The following is a 22,153-nucleotide window of genomic DNA, read 5'->3' as shown; positions in this document are numbered from 1 at the left end:
GTCTGTATCCTGATTTGAGTCAGGGAAAAAGGATGTGTGAAAAATAAAGCATTATTCCATAAAGAGATGATTTCAGTTGGAGGGTAACTGAGGAGTGTCCACCATCCTTGTCGAACTAGACAAGGGTGTGCAACTTATTGGAGAGCTTAGGCTTACTATGTTTGAGGCCGCAAGTCACTTCTCAAAATGCAAACACAATGAAACAAGCCAGGAAGCTGAACTAGAGCTCTGGGGTTGCTGGTCGAAGAGAAGAGAAGGGTGGTTCCTGCTTCTTGGAGTCATTTTCTTTTTGAACAATTATGTTTTTCCCCATCACTACCACATGATAATCTAGGGGTATTGATTCCTCTGTGGTTGTTTGATCCCTAAAGCTCTCATATCCATTTTGTATGGGAGAATGAAGGTAAAGTAACGAGGCAAGTTCTTAAAAGGCCTTATAGTAGAAATTAATGAGAAGCTACATGTCATTGTTCTCTGGTCCTATTCTAGCTTTGGGAACACCAAAGCACTAATTCTGACTGGAAATGGCCAGGTGGTTGATAGCCCGGTATTCCTTCTTATCTTCAATGCCCCAAATTGTCACCCACTATGCTTAATAGACTTCATATTATTTCTGGATTTCTTCATTCTTGAGCAGTTACAATATGCAAACATGTATCTTTCCCATTGTAGGTTTTATTTACAGGTTTTCCCTGCTCCTTTCTGTACTTTTTACCGTGGATTCTTTCCACATTTCTTTCTTTCTTTCTTTTTTCAGTTTTTTGAGACAGGGTTTCTCTGTGTAGTCCTGGCTGTCCTCGAACTCACTCTGTAGACCAGGCTGGCCTCAAACTCAGAAATCCGCCTGCCTCTGCCTCCCAAGTGCTGGGATTAAAGGCATGTGCCACCACTGCCCGTCTTTCCACATTTCTATATTGTGAAGCAGGGAGCATCTTTTGAATTTCTCCCCCTCCCGTTTCCCTCTCCCCTCTCCCAACTGCTGTATATGACCAGAGTGTGCTTCTTTTCCTAGGCCATACCTGTGAAGCTTTGGCGACACTGTTACCAACTTTTGTTATTTAACTAAGTCAAATTATAGAAATGATTAGAAGTTCCTCCTCTGTAGATGCTGGCCAAGGCATCTGGGATCTTTTCACCCAGCTTGCTTAGAACAAGCAGATCAGAGAGAGATGCCTTCTGTAGCCCTTTCCATGCTGTGATTTCTACAGTTGCCCATAGGCCTTGGAAAGTGATGTGTGTGTCTTAGTCTGGACAGCAGAGGGCACACTGTCCCTTGTGTGCCTGACCACTGGGTACTGAAAACTCAGTTCTGTATGGGAAAGATCCAAGAGGATGCTGGAAATTCATGTGGTGCAAAGGATATTTCACAGAATTTCTCTGGTTCTTTAATACACAGGTGCTTTAGAGTGTATGAGCTTTGACGCTGTAAGAACAACTCCCAAATTTCTCTGAAAACCTTTGTATCTCTTGTCCATCTTGGGTACCCACTCCTGGTGTGGAGAGAATGCGCATTTATTGGGCACGTAACATAATCAGGAACTTGATGCTTTCACTTTCTCTGTCCTCCAGTGACTCTTTGCATGCTATGCTGCCATCCTAATTCTACATAGGAAGGCACTGGACTTAGGGGTTAAGGGACACGCCTGGCCTTACAGCCAGCAAAGACTCAAGTCTGTGCCTGTTAATTTCCTCACTTGCTTTCTTTCTAGCAAAGGCAGATTTCTTCCTCTTTCCTCTTAAAGTCTCAATAGTTAAGGCTGGAATACCTTTGTGTGGAGAATTTGTCTGTATACTTTTGCTCCCTAAGTTCCAGAGGCCTGTGGGATTCTATGTGGGAGATTTTCCTCTGGCAAGAACTTTCCCTGACTTGTATTTATCATGGCATATAACTGTCCCTGTTTTCACGCTTGAAACCTCTAGACTGGGTATTGAAATGTGATTCTTTGTGAGCTGTTTTTAAAGGGTAAGATGAATATCCATCTCATAAGTCTATGTTTGAAAGTCAGTGGGAGAGGTGAAAATCTCTATGGTAAAATGACTTTTGAGAATCCTGTAGAACTCTCATGTGCTTCCTTTCTTTACCCTTGACACAGCCTGTCTATCCACCCTAGTTGGAAGAGATGTAGTTGTTGGTGAACTTCAAATGACAAAGGTGGCTTGCTTTGGGGAACTCTTTGGGGGAGTAATTAAAATAGTTTAATACCAGAGTTTCATTTACCACAAGATGCTTAAATCTGAGATCTGGCTCAAGAGAAGAAATAGCATATTTGTTATGGGGCTTATTCTTGTTCAATGGCTTAAAAAACTTTTTAATAGAAGGATCAGCACTTGGTCTAGACAGTTGAACACATGTTTGTTGAATGAGTGGTTGAGTAAATTAACACACACAGTGGGGATGGTATCTATATGGCATGGATACCATTATTATATGCTTAGTTTCTGTAAACTCTTATTCCTCTGAGAAGTAGGTAGTTGTTTTCAGATTGCATAAAGATCATGTAGAAATCAGGAAGTGCATACATAGTTAGATGAGAACTAGACATGTTCGCATTTTGTGTGCACGTGTGTGCAGGGATAGAGCAGAGTATAGGAGGTCCATCTGTTTGGATGACCTAAAGAAGTACTATTTGGTCTAGTTTAGGTCCTGGGTGGTTTAAGTAACAATGCCAGCCTTCTAAAGTGCTTGACTTTCAGATATGTGCCACTATGTGGGACTTTAAAGCATTTTCTTATGCAGCCAAAATAATACATGTGTTTAGTGATATCTAATACATTGTCCATATTAACATTATCTCAACCCTCTTCAGTCTGTCACTCATATCTTATCTGTTCAAATGAGGGACCAGCCCTAGATCATGCACTGCATGTGATTAATGTGGTTCTTAAAATCCACTTAATCTAAAGCAATCCTTCCCCCATGACACAACTGTGTCCTTGCTTTGTAAGATACCTCAATTTCAGAGTGCATTCAACTCATCCTGTATTTTATGTACTTTCTGGAGCTTTGCATTTGTTTTAAAGTCTGGATAAGTTAAAAAAAACCAATTTTTTGCATTATTAAACTTTTTCATATATTACATACTGACCACAGTTTCTTCTCCCTCCACTCCTCCTAATTCCCTCCAACTTCCCTTTCCCCTAGAACCACTCCTCTTCCATCTCCCTTCAGAAACCTTAAGGCATGGTCTGACTAAGCTACCCAGGATTGCTCTGAACTCACTGTAATCCAGGTAGTACATGATTTGCAATCCTCTTACCTCAGCCCTATAAGTAGCCCGGATAATAGGCCTTTACTAACAGAGCACAGTTATAGTTATAAAGCTATTAAATAGGAAATAGAAAGATAAACTCACTAATAATTCAAAAACTAAAAAAGAATAGACAAATCTGCAAAGAGTAAATTTAGACATTCCAGGTGACTCTGTGTTCTGCTTAATGGAATTATAAGTCAAAAGGACAAAATTCTATTTTCAGAAAACTGATTTTTAAGTTAAAAACATCTTGATTTATTTCTGGATTAAAAAAATCTAAGGGAAGCAGATGTGGGAATGCTATTGCATATAGAGGTTATTTTTGTAGGGAGCACTTAAGACAAGGTCTCTCTATACAGCCCTGGCTGTCCTGGAACTCAGTATTTAGAACAGTATGACCTAGAACTCACAGAGATCCACCTGACTGCCTTTTGAGTGTTGGGATAAAAGGCACGCACCAGCATGATCAGCACGAAACACTGTGTGTTTTGATTATGGGCTCTACCAGATAAATTTAAACAGTACAAGTTTTTCCAGCATTGTGCATTGGAGTTTTGTATTACATTAAGCATGTAGCATGGGCCTAATATCTATTTGTTAAATGAATGAATGAATCAAAAGCAAAAGCAATGTAAATAAATGTAAGAAAATACAACTTTCCCTGCTGGGTATGGAGAAGCAGAGGTAGAGCTGTAGGTGTGTCTTAGTTAATCTTCCTGTTTTGTCTCTTCTCTTACACGTGTAGGCATTAACATAGTAAGACCCTTAGCTTGCTTTCCTGCTTGTGTTTCCTGTCACCTTTTATTGTACTTAAAGTCCATTAAGAAATAGTGCACGTGAAAAGATGACAGTCTTCTTTACGTGTTAAGACTGTAAGTAGAAAATATTAAATTTCTATTAAAAATGCAGGTTGAATTTTAGTAAAGCAGAGAATATCATATTATTTAGAATGGGGGAATTTGCCAGTGTGCTTGGTATTTAGGAGACTTCAGAAAATGCTTCCTCGGTGAGCTCAGTAGAAATTAGAGATGTGAATTGACCTATAGTTCCCAAATTGTCCATAGGTGATTTCTTTTCTTCTTTGGAACTGTTAAGAGTCTAAATATGTAGAAAGTAAAAGAAAGGAGATCATTGGTATGCCTCAATGGTAAGTGGGGTCCAGACTCACTTTCCACAAGATTCCTGCTGTTACTCTGTGAGAAGCCTGACCGACTATGCTTCTTTTCTCTTCTTTAGATGTGACTTCCCTTTTGTTCAGGAGCCACAGGGTGACTTCTCCTGCCTACCTCCTGCTCTTTAATCTAGGCAGAGGGTCCATCCTGCCTCCAGAAGACCCTGCTGCTGTACAGGCTCTGCAGTGGGAATAAAGACTTGCCAGGCAAACTCTGTTGCTGGAAGGGCAGAAGTGGAAAGATAATGTGGGAACAGTTCCCAGAGAATTGACCAGAGAAGATGCTTGAAGGACAGCATCCTTGACCTCCCTGGTTCTAGACAACTTCCTTTGCAAACTAAAATATCACAATTACTAGTTCACCTCTGTGTGCAGATCTCTTGGGAGATAGCTTAGTAGGGAAAATTTTAGCCAGATGCAGAAGGTTTCAGTTCTTACTTTTGTTACTTGGATGTTTAAAACTGGATAAGCTTTTAGCTCTACACTTCAGACTGCTTATCTGTCAAATGGGCATAATAAAAAGATCTATTTCCTAGTGTAGAAATATAGTGATAATAGATGTTGACACATTACTTAGTCTTCTTTTGGAAGATAAAATTACCCTCGAAATGAATGCAGGTGAATAATCACTAATTGCATCATTTATTGGTTCAGTTAAGCTACTTCCTGTCAAAGCCTGAGATCAATCCCATAGAGCTCTGCTCCTTCTCTTAAGACCTTGCAGTCTGGTGGTGTGAGGCACACATGTGAGTTCCTGCTGCAGCTGGTGCAGGAGTTCTTTGCAGCCCTCTGGTGTTGAGGGGAGATGGCTAGCTCTTCTGGGCTGAGGCGTGTAGGGGAGGGTTGTGTGAGCTGGGTGTGGCTGGACCTGGGATATACGGCAAGAGCGAGCATCTCCCTGAAAGAGAAGGTGGGGTCTTAGGAACACAGATATCAGGGTAACATGTCCATTATCCCCACAGGTAGCTCCTCTAATTCCTTATAGTTTGGTTAGAATAACCAAGGCAATTTAAAGTTTTATGCCTCATTAGGGAATAGTAGCTTACTAAACATCAACAGCATTCATGACGTTTTTAATCCATGCTAAACTGAATGACCAATTAATGCTATCTGCCATGGATACTTTCTTAGGAAGGATTCAGAGGGCACTGTCCAGTCAGAGGGAAAGAGGCAGCGAATGGTTAGAGAGGAGCCAGCAGCGTGAAATAGGGAAGTCTGGTAGCCTTGGTGACTGCTCTGCATTACAGCCTGTATTTTAGTCTTGGCTGTGCCACCTGTGTGAACGCTGAGCCTTGTGTCTCAGTGCCTTTGCCTGTAAAGCCACAGTGCCTGATTCTTGTTTATTGTGCTAATTAAGTGAATTATTACATGTGCAGTTAGAACAGTATCTGATACATGCAAGCAGTAATTAATAACAGCTGCTGTTAGCTACTGTTAATTTCCTAATATGTAAGATTAAAACTCCAAGGAGGTTTAGTGTGTGTCTCAGAAGAGGTGGCATCTGTAGTGCATTAACAACCAAAGGCTAGCTTTTACTTTTTGTTTCTTTTTTTGAGATAGGCTCGCTCATTGTCCTCTGCTCAGGCTCATCTGGAAGTTACTATGTTGTACAGGTTGGCGTTGTACTAGGAACTGGCAAAACCTTCTTTCTCTATCTCTCTTCTGTGGAGAAAACAGATGCTGTCACCATACCTGCGGACAGAACCCATTTTCATTTGTTGCACTTAAGATTGTGTGATGGGATGTTCAAAAGTGGAACAAGGATCACATATCTGTGGAAGACACATAAATTGCACAGTGTTTCAGAGAAATCTTTCTGGTCTAGCTTAATATCTAGTTCATATGCTCTGCAGAGGTTCAATCTAACTTTTTTTTTAACATTCGAGTTTTACTTACAGATTTGTGAACTCTTTCTAGGGGTTCATGTGGGAAGTGGCTGAGGAGCTGAAAGCTTTGCTGGTGTTTGTTGAGCATCGATACTATGGGGAGTCCCTTCTCTTTAGTCAGGCCTCATTTAATGTAAAATTTCAAGGCTGTCCCTTTAGGGAGGATAGGACAGGGTCTCATGTATCCCAGGGTGTCCTGTCTTCACCTTCAAGTGCTAAGATTATAGGTGTGCAGCAGACATAGTGTGTGGTTTCACATGGTTCTGGGATGGAACCCAGGGCTTTATACTTCACAGGCAACCATTCTTTCAACAGAGCTATATCCCCCAGCACTGTACATTTCCCTCCCTCCCTTCCTTCCTCCCTTCCTTCCTTCCTTCCTTCCTTCCTTCCTTCCTTCCTTCCTTCCTCCCTCCCTCCCTTCCTTTCTTTCTCCTCCTTTTTATTGCTTTTGAGACAAGAGTGGGTTACATAGCTCGTTCTAGCCATAAACTCATGATTTTTCTTTGTTGGTCTCCTAAGTACTGGAATTACAGGTGTGTGCAGCTGTTACCAGTCACCAGGAGTTCTTTTGCTCATCTGGATGGTAGCTACAGGTGGGCTAAGAAGGCTAGTTTCTGGAAGACTATATTTTGCTTCAGTGTCAGAGAGCAGTGAGTTATGGCAATAGCTAGGCAGAAGCTGTAGCAAGTAGCAACTGCTATTGTGACAGAACCTGGATAGCTTTGGGACCCTTAGCTCCATGGGTCACAGTCCCCTTGCAGAGCTTGGGTACTGGGGTGCTTGAATTTTGGCAGCAGTTGGTGTAGAAGCTCCCATCCTCGAGTCTAAGGCTATTGGCCTAGAAGACTCAACAGTTGTCTAAATGCTTCAGATGACCAGATCCTGAAACTCTGGGGTAAAGGGGATGGAGGAGGGGAAGGGCACATGCCTATCAGTGTCCTGTGTATTCTGTACTCTCTGGATCCCTGTGGCTTCCTTAGCTCAGGAGCTCTGACCTAGGGCCTGAACTTTCCTCAGCTATGCCAACAGCTCACACCTCTTCTCTGCTGTGTTGTCTGACAGCCTAGAACTCCAAAGTCCTTTAAGGCCACTTCTTCCATTCTCCCTTGATGTCAACAGATCCTGGAGGTTGACAATTGTTTTAGTTCCTTTCCTTCCTTCCTTCCTTCCTTCCTTCCTTCCTTCCTTCCTTCCTTCCTTCCTTCCTTTCTTTTCTTTTTTAAAAGGTGTGTGTGTGTGTGTGTGTGTGTGTGTGTGTGTGTGTGTAAGTGGTGGAAAAAAAAACCAGCCTCTGTCCTGTAGAATTGGAGACCATCAAGCAAGGAGGAGAGTTATATTTTTAGGATCAGAGACACGGCAGCAATTTTAAAAAATGTCTCAGACATACTGCAGTGACAATTCTTCTATAATGTTATTTTTATTTCAGAAACAAAGTTATGCTTCAAACCTCATAAATCCATTGACATCCACCCACAAAACAAGACCTGAACTTGTACAAGTTGCAGGCTTGGGAAGGCTACCTGCAGGGACACTTGGGTGCCTGTGTTTTTTTCTCTGCAGGTCAACATCAAGGACACAGAACATATGATGGCTAGACCACTGCTATGTAGCCAAGCAGACAAAGAACTATAGCTTGACAATTTTCCTTAGTGCTCATGAGAAACTTCGGCACAATATCTCACTCAGCCATAGGCTGATTGTTTTTATAAATACATTGTAGGGCAAGTGGGCTTTGCCTTAAGACAGAAGAACTGGTAAGATTAAGTGAGCTCAAACCTTGGGATTCTCAGAGACTTGATATCAGCAGAGTTGAGCCTCTCCCTATCCATTTCTTTACATGCTCTGTGACACAAAACCACGCCGTGCCACTGTGAGCACTGTGGGCCTTCAGTCATATATCCCAACACCTTGAGTCCTTTCATGCAAATAGGACATCACTAACATCTCAAACAGAACAAATAGAAAGCACCTACCCCTAAATCCCACCCTATACCTCAATGTTTATAGAGTCCCTATCCAAATGGAATTAAGCACACAAATGATTTCATTGAGGGTCATATGAGGGTGGGTTTTTACTGAGCTGTAACACTTGGGGAAGAGTTCTTTCTCTTGAAGCATTAATCACTGGACCTTGGACCCATGTGGCTGGCCAGGCTCATGCTGCCGCCACCTCTGCCCCTGCCCCTGCCCCAGCCCCTGCCCCTGCCCCTGGCCTTGCTCAAGGGACCTTGGCTACCTGCCTGAAGAAGACTTCCCAAACCTCTTCACTTCTCTTCTAAGAACAGTAACACTTTCAGCATTCTTGGCAGAAACAGATCCCCATGGAACCTATTCACCCTGGCTCTGCTTTGCCTTCTGGGCAGACACCAATGGCAACACACCTCAACTGTTTTATGTTTGTGACAAAGAAAATCAAGGAGGCTTAAAGATTTAAACTAAAAATTATAAACCACACCAAGTAGTTGTTTAAATTTCTTGGCAAAATCAGAACTGTGGCAACAGAGTTCATGTGGCAAAAATTCTTAAATAGGTCAAGTTTTGTCTGCTGCTGGAAAGTTGTGTTTAGAGATGTGCTTGGTATTGTTTTTGTATTGCATTCTTCAGCAAACAGAGGGGGTGGAGGGAAGGAGGAAGGGGAGAGAGAGAGAGAGAGAGAGAGAGAGAGAGAGAGAGAGAGAGAGAGATTGATTACATTTGATACAAAATGTATGATGTTCTACAAACTTAAATCACTTTTTGTGAGTTCTTGGAAGCGTCATACCCTGTCCTCTGAATAGGCATTTTTGACTCAACTTTCTGGAGATTCTATTTGGAAGAAAGCATATGAGACTCAAGTTCTGTTCTGGACATAAGTTGTGCCTAAGCTTTGATGGTGTGAGCATTTACACCTATGTTCACCTTCTCAACCCTCAAGATTCTAAGCACTTAAACTTCCTGACACCAGAACAAGCATTGGCTGATTTTGCAGAGTTAATCAGAGAGAGTAATCCTGGGAGCTGATGATCTACTTGTCATTGCCATCAGGGGCTCTTTTGGTGGCTTGCTTGCAGCTTGGTTCAGGATGAAATGTCCTCATTTAGTAGTTGGGTAGGTGCATTTACACCGGACACGAGCATGAGCATGATCCAAACAAACTCAGAGGCTTGTTCAGAGTAAAAAGCATGTTTCCTGCTGTTGTATAGATGTTTCTGGGTTCTCATTAACAGCTGTGCTATTTTTCTAATCATCTTGTTAGAGCTCAGTTTCTATTTTATTTTTTCCAAAACTATTTTTAATGTATATCTTTATTTGTTTTTTTGTAGTTTTTTTTATTAATTCTTGTTAGTTTGTTGTTGAATTTTTTGTACAATGTACTTTCCATGTTTTCACCCTTCTTTCCCAACTCCTCCCAGATTCATGCCTTCTTCCCCAGTTACTTTGTGTTTTCTCTTCTTCTTCTTTCTGCTCTTCTTCTTCCTCCTCCCTTACACTTATCAAGTCCAATTTGTACTGCCCATATATATACTCTTGGATATATGACTGTCTACTAGAGCATGGTTGACCTACCAGTGGCCACACTACTCAAAACAATGGACTCTCCCTCTCCTAGTAACTATGCACTGGAGTTAATGATGGTACCTCAGGCCACACCCCCTCTCCATGCCAAGATATTTCTTTTACCTGGCTTGATCTTGTTGTGTTGAAACTTAGGTGAGTTATAGTTTCTTCCTTTCGTTTTATTTCCCTGACCATTTAGAGCTCTTGCAGCTTCTGCTCCTACCTGGCAGTTTGAGGACTTGATTTCCTGTGGTATGTTTATGAAGATTGTAACTGAATATTTTAGGAAAAGCAGTGTAAAATGTTCAGAGAACATCCACAGGTCTTGGGGTGCCATTAACAGACTTTCAAATACAGATTTTACCTAAAAGAATGGTTTTACATTTTTAAATTGAACTTCATTTACTCAATACTTTCACTTAATTAAGAAGTTTTTTAATGTATATGAATATACATAAAATATGCCTGCATGCATATTTCTGTATCATCTGTGTGCCTGATGTCAGAAGAGGGCATCTGATTCCGTGGAACTGGCGTTACAAATTGTTGTGAGGTACCATGTAGGTACTGGGAATCAAACCTGTGTCCTCTGGAAGAGCATCCACTGCTCTTAACTGTTGAGCCATCTTTTCAGTCCTGCCTTCACTTTAAAAGCACACATTTTATTAAAGCAGAATATAAACATTGAAAATAAGAGAAATCAAAATGCATAGGCTGATGAGTTGCCTGATGTAATTATCATCCACATCACTAGAAAACATCATCAGGCTCTCAGAAATCGGATGGCATTCTTAGACACACTGGCACACTTGCGCAGCCCAGCATTGTCCTCATGCCTTCAGCTCAGCTTGGTTTTACAGGTTCTTGAATTTTTCGTAATTGGAATTTTATTACATATTACATATTACATATTACATACATATAGTGGGGTTTTATTTTGCTTAGCATCTTTGTTCAGTGTTCTATGTTAGCTGTATCTATTTGTTTTAATTGGTTGCTTATTCATATTGTTCTATAGTATTCTTATTTATTTATTTATTTCATGTTAAATAAATATGAAATCTTTTAAATTAAAATGAAACATAATAAAGATTACGAATTTTGGTAAATCCCACAATGAAGTTCCACTTGTCTGTCATGAAATGATCAAATTTCATTACGGCACTTTGTTGGATGGTGTAAAAATTCTTAGTGAAGAGGCATAGAAAGTTGTATTTTCTATAGTGCAAAGTGAAGAAGAAGAGATTTGTGGAGGTTTCTGTTGGCTAGCATTTTTCAAGTAACAGCAGTGTCATTCTGTCTACAGGCAGTGTTTTACCATGGCTTACCAGAGTCTTTCACCTGTGTACCTCTCTAAACTTTGAAGACATCCAGCACCTGAAAGACTGGATCATGGAGACCTGTATGAACCTGACCATGGTGAACCACCCATACCCAGCCAACTTTTTAAAGACTTTGCCTTCTTGGCCTATCAAGGCAATACAGGATAATATCTTGTCCTCATTTACAAACTACTCTTTGGCTTTTCTCAGAGGATGACATACTGATGATGTAGGGGCTCTGTGGAGCTAGCAATTCGGAGCTGGCATCCTCTGATTATGTTACCTTGGATGTTTTAAATATTCTTTCTTAGCCTTAGTTTCCTCTTCTGAGAATTGAGGATAAAAAGCATCAATTATTGCATGAGACCAATGGTTGCTGTTAATAGAATAGGTGCTGTGTACCGAATCCTGGGCTGTACTTTGTACATGTGGCTTATCCAATTTTGTGATCTATGTATTATGCCTAAATGTATGTAACACATGGAAGAAACTTCATAAATGGCCATTTTATCACAGTGCTATAGTTATTCAATAAGGTGCTAAACATTGTAAATGCTTTATGCATGAAGTGACTGATACGATGAGCAGCAGATTGAGAAAGGGCATCCATCTTGTAGATGTTACTAGGAGGGCGTGGCCCCAAGCTGCCACTTATTCCTGAGCATCTTGGATGATGGCTAACTCTTTGAGTTGCCCCATTTTTGTCCCATATGCCTCGGACAGACATCAGTAGTTGCAAATCCTTACCCTAAGATCCGAATTTATGGTTCTGAGACATATAGACATTGATTTTAGGTTATATAGATACGTGAACCCTTTGTAAACTGAAATTATCTTTATAATTTTAAAGATTCTTTTGCTGTCCACATCATTTATTGTATGTGTCTTTTAAACTATTCTCCTGTTAAGAATAAAAGTTTTTAAAAAGCAAAGGACAATTATGTTCTGAGGATCTTTTTGACTCCCTAGCTAGAATGAGTGCTGGAAATGAAAATTTAGTTCCTTACATGACAGCCAAATTTCAAAAGCTCTTTCAACTGTCCCACTGAACTACTAAAACTATACCTTGCTTAAAATGTTTTAATTAAAATAAAATAAGTTCACTTGTTCTCAGAGTTATTTTCCTTTATGTATAAAGTGAATGTCTTGCACATAACAGGTTGGAAACTCACATGTATTCAATTTAGCTGGACATTGATAATGCAGAGTTATTATTATTATTATTATTAATTTTTTTGAGACAGAGAAAGCTCACTTTGTAGCTTAGGGTGGTCTAGAACTGTCCACCTTACACAAAAACTACTTGTCTTGCCTTTTGGTTTGAGAGCCGCCCATTGCCAGTTTCTTCTCTTCTCACAGTTAGCTAAACATTTAATTTTCTTTCTCACTGTGCCTCGATCCTGAACTCAGCCTCAGCTCTCTCTGCTCTCTGCTCATTCTGTCTCTCCTTTCTTGACCCTATCTGTCCTCACAGCCCACTAATCCCTGGAACACTACCCAGCTGGGGACCGCTCTTTCACTTGGATGGTTCCATTTAGCCAGAACTCCTCCTCCCTCTGATGCACTTCCTTCTCTGTAAAGGGCTGACAATCAGCAGACCTTTTCTGAGTCTGTGACTCAGGCTTAGCATGGTGAGATAACCTGGTTGTGAGAGAAAACCGGTTATTTCCAATTCGATCTGTACCATGTACATCTCTAGAGTATCCTTGGACAGTGACTAAATGCATTTTCCACGTCAATTCAGCTATCATTCTCTCTAATTTGTCTTTGCACATTGTCTCTATTTGCTTTTGTTTACTGTTAACTGAAGCTGCAACAGTCATGCAGAAATAATCATGCACTTGGCCGGCAAGAACACAGAGAGGAAGGGTAAAGAGAAATAGAAAACCTCTGTCATTTGACAGTTCAGGCCACATTAAAAATCACGACGCTTCTTTGTAGCTTAAAAAGCACTTTTAAAGAAGGCTGCAGTTCCTTAAATTTTGTAGTCTTTCTTTTAGCTGATAGCAAGTTAAATATTTTCATTATTTTAGCTTAGTCTTCTGAGCATGCAAATACACACGGTGAAATAGTAAGACATAAAAGGGAAAGTCTCTTCCGCTTGTCTTGGCGTTTGATAATGTATGCACCCTCTCTGGGTGGTTTAAGCGGTTTAGATGCATTCTATGAAAAGAGAGCTTTTACTGACAAAACTAATGTGATTATCTGAGGCAGTGTGAGAGGGAGGTCGGAGCCTTGGAGGAAGAGAATCGGGTCTAAAAGCTCAGCGTATCGGTTTAATCCTTCTTCTAATGGAGGGATGGAGGGACGGGATTCTGGAGAGAAGATGGGCCTTTTTGTTTTTTAAAACTATCTTCTTCCTTTTTAAGAATTGTATCTTTGCCCTACCTCCCTTTTCTTTTATTCAAACGCTTATCCTCCTAGGCACCGGCACCTAAGGCTTTCATGCAAACCATTATCCTTACTTTCTTGCCAATAAGTTAGCAGAAAGGGCAGGATACAATGGGGTGCAGACCTATCAGTCTAACATTGCATGGATGGTCTACTTTCTACACCTCTTGTATTTTGGCAACAAAGTAGCTTTGTAGACTAGGCTATCCTGGAACTTGTGATCCTCTGGTTTATCCTCCCCAGAGTTGAGCTTGTTCCAGCCTACCTAGCTTCTACACTACTTCTGTAGTTTTTTTTAAACTAATGTGCATTGATATTTATCCTGCATGTATGTTTGTGGGGGGGAGTTGGATCACCACTGGAAGTTGTAACTGGAAGTTGAGTTACAGACATTTGTAAGCTGCCATATGGGTACTAGGAATTGAACCTGGGTCCTTTTGAAGAGCAGCCAATGTTCTTAACTGCCGAGTCATCTCTCCAGCCCCATATTAAAAACTAGAATTATTAAAATGAATTTCCAATGTTTTTAAAATTTTTCTCTTAGATTTATTTTTATGTGTATTGTTTTATTTTGTCTGCATGTGTGTATGTGTACTGTGTGCATACTTGATGTCCAAAGAATTCAGAACAGAGCATCAGATCTGCAGAAACTAGATTAGGGATAGTTATGAGCCATCATGTGAGTGTTAGAAAACAAACCCAGATTCTCTGTAAGAGCAACAAATGCTCTTAATGCTAAGTCACCTTTCTGGTCGCTCTCTTCAAGTGTTTCTTGAGTGAGTGAGTGCTTATACTGGGAAACAGAAAGGAAATTAATTCTATTTGAGTCAAGTGGCTAGTACTGAGTGTCCTGTTAATTTACTATTTTAGTTTCTTTTAAACTATTGCAGATGTATTTAAATTTATACTGCAAAAATGACTCTCCAGTTTATTTTTTTATTAAAAACAAAATATAGAAAGACAACCAAACAATTAAAACTCCTATTTTCGTGATGATAATAATGAAAGCTGTGCATGATGCCACAGGCTTGTGTGTAATCCCAGCTGCCTGAGAGGCGGGAGCGAGAAGACTGCAAATTTGAAGGCAGCTTGGGCAATGATTCTCTCTTTCTCTCTTTCTCTCTCTCTCTCTCTCTCTCTCTCTCTCTCTCTCTCTCTCTCTCTCTCTCTCACACACACACACACACACACACACACACACATACACACACACACACCCCACACACAATGGCAAACACTCCAAACAAAACTAACAACTCACACATTAAGGAGCATGATGCAGGGAAGTTTTGTGTGTTAAGTCCCCTGATAAGAAGAGTTTGTTGTGTTGTTTTAGAGTCTCTTCCTGCTTGCTTTCTCATTAAATCACACCCCTCCTTCCTCCCCATGGAAGTAACTAAAACTGACTGATTTGTTGGCCAGTATTTGCAAACTACCAAGATTAAGTTCAAGTATCAAGTGAGGTTGTACCAAAGTGACTTATAAATGTGACAGCTTCATATGGTTTACCTCTGACTTAATACTTACGTTCATTAGGCACATTACACATCTGATTACAGAGTGTGTGGCTACCTCCTCTTGAGCCACTGGACTCTTGAGTAGTCAATGGGAGAGTGTGGAGGTTCTGTGTAACCTTACCACAGCAGTTCTTTTTAAAGCTTTGGGCATTCTAAGTAGATCACAAGGAGATTGTAGGTTTGTACTTCCTTTATAAAAAGACAGCTTGACAGGATCTAGTAAAGGCCTTGCAATGTTTGTTTCCTATAAACCAATAATTCCTGCAAGAAGTTATCTTGAAGTTATTAAGGATAAAGATTTAGCTATAGAGGTATACAGGTGTAATAATGAAAGGTTACAATGTTTCAAATGACCAATCTTAAGGTTTTATCTGGTTCTCAGCTTCCAGCCTCACTGCTCTTCTGGGAATTGTTTTACAATGGTGAGTGCCTTTCTGAAGGGTTGCTAGTCACAACTGAACCCCATCCTTCCAGGAGTATCTGCCTTCAGAAGGGCAGTGAGTCAGGACTGCTCCTAATTTGGTCATGGAATTCCTTTCAGCAGGTCAAATCTCTGCCAGTGATGTTCTAGGGCAGCAGAAACCTATGTATTGTCATCTGGTGCCAGCTTCCAGCCACTCTTGTGTTTTTTTAGGAGAAAATAACTGCTCTTTGTAGAGATAGCTATTCACGGGGACTCCTTTTCTTTTCTCAACAGAGGCCCAGTGTTCCTGCTGTAAGGGGGGGGTGTCTAATGCCAGAGTGTGAGTCATACTCACTTGCTGCTGTGTTTTAGGTTCTTGTACACCAGCTCCTCTTTTTTCTTACCTAGCTTCATCATCCGCTGGCCTCACCCACCACATTGCTTGAACAGACTTCTTTCTTCTGAATCTACTCTGTAGGTCTCTGCTGACCTCAGGAAGAGAGCTGAGTCTGCTGAAGGTGTCCTGATTCAGAAAGGCAGTCTTTGATGATGGGTGGTCCAGTACAGCCCATGATTCGCTCTTAGCCTCCCTACTGCTTGGTTATTTGTAACTGCTATACACCTTAGGGATGCTTTCTGAGAAAACTGCGGTTTTAAATGTTAAGTTACTTGAGTTGCCATGAATGATTAAAGAATTTTCAGAGTAATAAATCACGGCTTTGACTTTTAACTTTCCTCAGCTGGCTTTTTCTTTGACTTTAGATGCAACAGGTTCGTACTTCCAGTTTAACTCAAATCTATTTCTTTATGTACATCTTGAGTGTGGGCACAGTGTATATTTATGATTTTACAGGTATTTTTCTTTAAAAACTTTACATTTATTTATTTATCTATTTGTTTATTACTGTTTGTGTGTATGTGAGTGTGCATGTGCACACACATGTGAGCATGTGTGAGTGTCTGCATGTGTGTGTGGTGTCTGTGGGTGTATATGGTATGGCATGACTCTGAAAGTCAACCTGTAGGAGTTGGTTCTCTCTACCTTGTGGGCCCTCCAGATCTTCAGACTTTACAGTAAATAGTTTTACCCACTGTTTATTGTTGTTGTTTTGTTTTTTTTGCATTTGACCTCATAGTTTTGTTGTTTACTATTTTTTTTTAAGTAAAGGTCTCACTGTGAAGCTCTGGCTGTCTTGGAATTTACTGTGTAGACCAGGCTGGCCTCAAACTGACAGAGGTCCACCTGCCTCTGCCTCCTTAGTGCTGAGATTAAAGCTGTGTCTCATTATACTTGGTTCTCAGTTTTTTGGATACTGTACTTTGTGATTTTTCTCACACTCAGGATTTCTAAAACTCAGAAGGAGCAGACAGTGGGTCCCTGGATCAAGCTGATTACCTAGACAGGCTGTATTAGTGAGATCTGGGTACAATTGAGAAAGTCTGCCTCAATGAATTAGATGAAGGGAGACTTGGGAAGACTCTTGATGTCAACCTTCAACATCCACGTGTACCTACCCAAATGTGCTTGCATAACCCACATAGATGTGTGCCTGACACATACGAATACATACACATACAACATGAAAGAAGAGGCAGTTCTCCATATTTAAAGTTGATTGTCCAAGAACGTGAAGTACCAATTAATAGTCCATAGAAAAATTGTCATGAACAGGCTGATGGAATGATTCATTTGGCAAAGTGAATTGTTTTACAAACATGAAGACCCAAATCTGATCCCCAGAAACCATGTAAAAATGCTGTGTTTGGGCTTATAATCCCAAGGCTGGCAAAGCAGAGGCAGGGGGAGCTCTGTGGGACTGCGTAAGGGGTATCTTGCTTCATGGTTGGGCATGGGCCTGGAACCCCGAGACTCTAAGTGAGAAACGGCAGGTGTTCGGCCACGCCCCCAGAACCCAGAGTCCTGATGTGCAGTCTCATCTCCATAGACCTACATTGTTCAGTCACGTAGGCTGCCTTCTTCCAGCCACAGCGTCTGACTGAAGACCCAGAGACTCACACTGACACCCAGAGACACATGCCAAGATCCTGAGACACACACTAAATCCTACAGATCCAGACCTTCCAGCTACAGACGAACTTTTTTGTCAAAGTCAAATAGCTAAAGTTACATGTTAGTGAGGAAAACTTAATGTCTGTCTAGATTAGTCAGATGTTATTACCCTCAAACTGTACCAACTGTAATTAACTGATTCAATGATCCCTTGCCTTCCCAACCCCCCCTTAACTCCCCTTATCCTGTGACTTAATTGTGCTAACCCCTCTGGCCTACCTAGTTCTTACTTTTGGCTTCCTCATCCAAAATTTTCACCACAGATGGCACAGTGACCATGCTTTTTTTTTAAAAAAAAAAAAAAGTGAAAGGAAGGAGATGTGGTACTGTATAAGGATATCTTGGTTCATGGTTGGGCATGGGCCTGGAACCCCGAGATTCTAAGTGAGAAACAGCAGGTGTTCGGCCACGCCCCAAGAACCCAGAGTCCTGATGCGCAGTCTCATCTCCATAGACCTACATTGTTCAGTCACATAGGCCATTACAGCCCCTCTGAAAGTGCACAGGTTGAGGGTGTGACCACAGGCCTCAGGCCCTAGGGATTTACATACTAATGAAGACCAGAGGGCAGAGCAAATTAAGCATGCTTCCCCCGACCCTCCCCCTTTCTCCCTCACTATTTAACTCAGGACTGCCCTGAGTTTCACAGGGGTACATCCAAATCCATCCACCATGACAATAAACCTTTCTGAAACCAAGGACTTCCCCGTGTCATTGGGGCCTGCTGCCGCAGAAGCCTCCAGCCTCTGGAACCTTAGACCTTCTCGTGTATGTGGGACCCACCAGCATGGAACACCTCTGGGACCTCTGCTGCGCCCTTTTCTTCCCACAGAGCTCTAGGATAGTCTTGCTTAACTGATGAGCCCCAGAACAATAGGACCCTATTTCAAAGAAAGTAAAAGTGTTCTTGAGTATGGAACCTGAGGTTCCCTATAATTTGTTTATTTTTGTTAGACTTAGGTAGCATGGTGAGGAGGGCAAAATATTTCCTTTCTCATTGCTTTACTTTCTTGACCAGGGATGTGTTCCTAGCCCAGGCTTTGACCTCCAACAGGTCCTCTATTTGAGGCAGAAGAATAGGAGTTCTTCCTTCCTGCCTTCTTCTCTTAACTAGTCTATCTTTTTGATCAGATTTGCCTACTTTCTCAATTTTTTCCATATGCAGTGGGAAGGCCCATCAAAGTGTTAACAGGTATGATGTGGATGTAGTGGCTTTGTCAATGGAACTGTTCATAGTTTCACACAGAAGCACTTTCCTGTGAGAATAGCACAGTGTGTAGCATATCTCTTTTGTAAGTAGAGATCCATAGGAATAAATTTCAGTTTTACCCTTTGCTAGCTGGTAAACTGGAACAAAAGTGATTTGACCTTATATTTAGTTTCTTCTAGGCAAAATAGTATACAATAATCTGTCTGGTAGGGTAGGTGATTTTGAGAATGAGATGATGTATTGGTTATAGACTCAAGGATTAATACTCAGTAGGCTTTGTAATGGTTCAGATATGATTCTGTTGCTTGTGAATTTTCTCTAATGTTTTATTATGAAATATTTCAAATATATCGAAAAGTTGAAAACCATTGGCTAGTGAACTCTCATAAATGTAACGTGAGCATGTTAGGGAAGGACTCTATCACTGAGCTACGTCTCTGCCCTAACCTCCCAGGTTTTATAAATAATATGTAAGTATATTTGACTTATGACCCGCATGTTTACCTAGCAACCTTTTTATTCATCTTATTATAGTACATTTCAAGGTAAATTATAGACATCTCCCCCTTAGTAATTAAAGTTTTATATTATCAACTAGAGTTCAATATAGTTTATGATGCTTATCATCATCATCATCATTGTTATTTTCAAGGCAGGTTATCAATATGTAGCCCTACCTGTCCTAGACCTCACTATGTAGACCAAGGCTGGCCTCAAAATCACGGAGATACACATGCCTTTACCTCCCAAGTGCTGGGAATAAAGGTGTGAACTTCTACACGTGAGCCTAGTTTATGATGAGTTTTAAATAATTTAATTTAAAATATAGACTAATAGACTTTATTATGATATATTCGTGCATGACTCATTTTGGTTGTTCTTTTTCCCTCTCTTTCCCTATATCTCCCTGTCTTCCATCCTTGCTTGTACCCTTCTGTGCCCCCCTCCCCCACGTTCTAGGGTCTAGAAATCATGATATATCATGATATATCTAGAAAATATATCATGATTATTTTCTGAGGAAACAGAAATTTACATATAGCAGAATCCACAGATTTTTGGGTAGTGTTGATTATGTAAGTCAGTCTCCTATGAAGATGTGAAATATTTCTGCACCTTGGAAAGTTTCCCATCCATCCTCTGGGCTGTCTCCATTTTGACTCCCAACCCAAAGTATTGCCTGTGATTTTCAGAGCTAGAATTTAGACACTTACTATATGGTGAAGGCAGTTAGTTTTGTGAGCTGTGTGGTGGCATGATATGTCTCTGATCATGCCACAGATGTTGGAACTAGGAGCCTGTTTCCCTCACAATAATTTTTTTGTAAAAATATAGCCTTTCCATAAAAATGCAAAGGAGTGTATGAGCACAAAAGGATACCAGTGGTGAGGAGACAAATTTTGTTTGAAATACCAAAATGAAATCCAATATTTAGTATGCTAATTAATAATAGTCCTTCATTCAGTAAACATTTAGTTATCAGAGACCTTCCTAAGCACTGTGGGAAACACTGTAGAATCAAATGAGTACAGATAGCATTATAGGGATTGTGATAAAAATAGAAACAGAGTATAGTAGAGCACCAAGGAGGGCACAGTTCGGTTCTTTCAGCCTTGGAAACAGATAAGGAAGATCTCAGAAAGGAGGGGATATTTGAGCTGGGTATTATAAAGACTGAAATGGCCAGCCTTCATGTAATTAAAGAGTGATAAGAGAGATTTGAAGATGAGCAGGGGAGTGAAGGAGTGTTGTGGGAATGTTTTTCCTGTTGTGGAAAGGCAATGTAGATTAAGCTTGAGTGGTAAGTAGATAGGGCGTTGCATGACATGTGAATGTCTGCATTATTTCTGCAATGCAGGGAGAATTTAAAAGGTTTATTTGTTTATGATGTTTGTTTAGGAATACTATACTTAAGAGACTGAAAAACTTAAGGAATGAAGTTAGATTTGCTTTTGGTTGTTCTGGAAGTCACTGTAGATCCTAGTCTGGCTTGATATCATACTTCTGTTTCTGCTTCTAGTGTACTGGTGTTACAGGCATATGTAACCATTTCTAGCTTCAATTAGATGTTTAAGAGTGGTTTATGGTCAACTTATAACTGCATTTCTTCTTTGTGTTATTGAACTATAATTTTATATTTTCTCACTCTTCCTTTGTTTATCTTTCCAAAATGACAGGTAGTGTACCTGACAAATCCCTATATGTCTGACTCCCTGCTGGTTCAGAACATTTATGAAGCCATGAATGTGTAGTATAATTACTCAGGCCAATCCAGATGTAATAATATTTCTGAAACAACCATTGGCAATTTGGGATCCTGGGTTTGGGGCTATCAGGTAATCATGTATGACTCCTGGGACAGTCTTTGCCCTTTGCTGTACAGTTGTGCTACAATAGAGACCAGACAAGATTTTGTCACCTAACTTGCATTCATGTCTAGAAGGTTTTTCATTATACCATGAGACTACCAGTGAGTTTTTCATTCTCTCACCCATTCACCAGACACACAGTGAGTACTTATCATTGATCAAGGTCTCTTTATGCTTCAAATATAAAGTCATAAATAACATGATCTCATTGGCAAATAGTGAAAAATATAAGTATATTAGCACTATAGTAGACCTTTCCAAGTCCTGGGAAGGAGGAAGAAGTGAAATCTAACTTGACTCTCTCTGTGTCACAATTATTTTATCTGCACAGTAAGACTAATAATGGTGATGATGGTGGTGGTGGTGTTGGTGATGATGATGATGTTTTTCTCCTAATGTTGTCTTGGGGATTAAATATGATCATAGATGTGAAAGAATGGTCCTTGCAAAGAAAGGAACATACATCCTTCAGTTCTGTGACCTTTAAGCCATGTCTTTCTACTGGAGATAAGGAGTTTTGTGACAGGGATGTGAAGGGGGCAGGGATCAAGCTTGATTACAAGTTCAGACCCTGGCTTTGCTACTCATCAGCGGAGTAGTCTTTTTAACTCATCTCTTCATTTCCTTTCCTGGCTTGCTTTCCGACCTGTAGGGAAATAATCATTCCTTTTTGTATTAATGGCATTGATGACATATTTGAACCCATGTGTGGGATTTAGAAAAGTATTCTGATGGCTGTAATAACCAGTGGAGTGTGAGGCCACACCCTTCTTGGATCACTACCACATACGGAGGCAAAAACATCCATTCATACCCAAACATCATTTTCAGGTGAGTTCTGCTGGTCCCTAAAGGAACTTTGGTTGTTGGGGACCCTTGTAGAATGGCTTAGAGAACAGACTTAGGAAAGGCAGTAAAGCAATGTAGAACACATTAATGAGCTCATTAAGCTTTCCTATTAAAATCTCTCCAGCAAGAATCAAAACATGAACATGTGTCCTCATTTGTTGTTATTATGGCTA

At 40.5% G+C, this 22,153-nt stretch overlaps 1 pseudogene; it reads left to right on the top strand.

Moving 5' to 3' along the window:
- The first annotated feature begins 397 nt into the window (after positions 1-397).
- The window catches only part of LOC114623895, a 29,498-nt pseudogene continuing 7,742 nt past the window's right edge, over positions 398-22,153 (top strand).

Source organism: Grammomys surdaster, unplaced genomic scaffold, assembly GCF_004785775.1.
Source record: "Grammomys surdaster isolate TR1022 unplaced genomic scaffold, NIH_TR_1.0 203, whole genome shotgun sequence".
NCBI classification, from domain to species: Eukaryota; Metazoa; Chordata; class Mammalia; order Rodentia; family Muridae; genus Grammomys; species Grammomys surdaster.
This window is presented reverse-complemented; position numbering and strand designations above follow the sequence as displayed.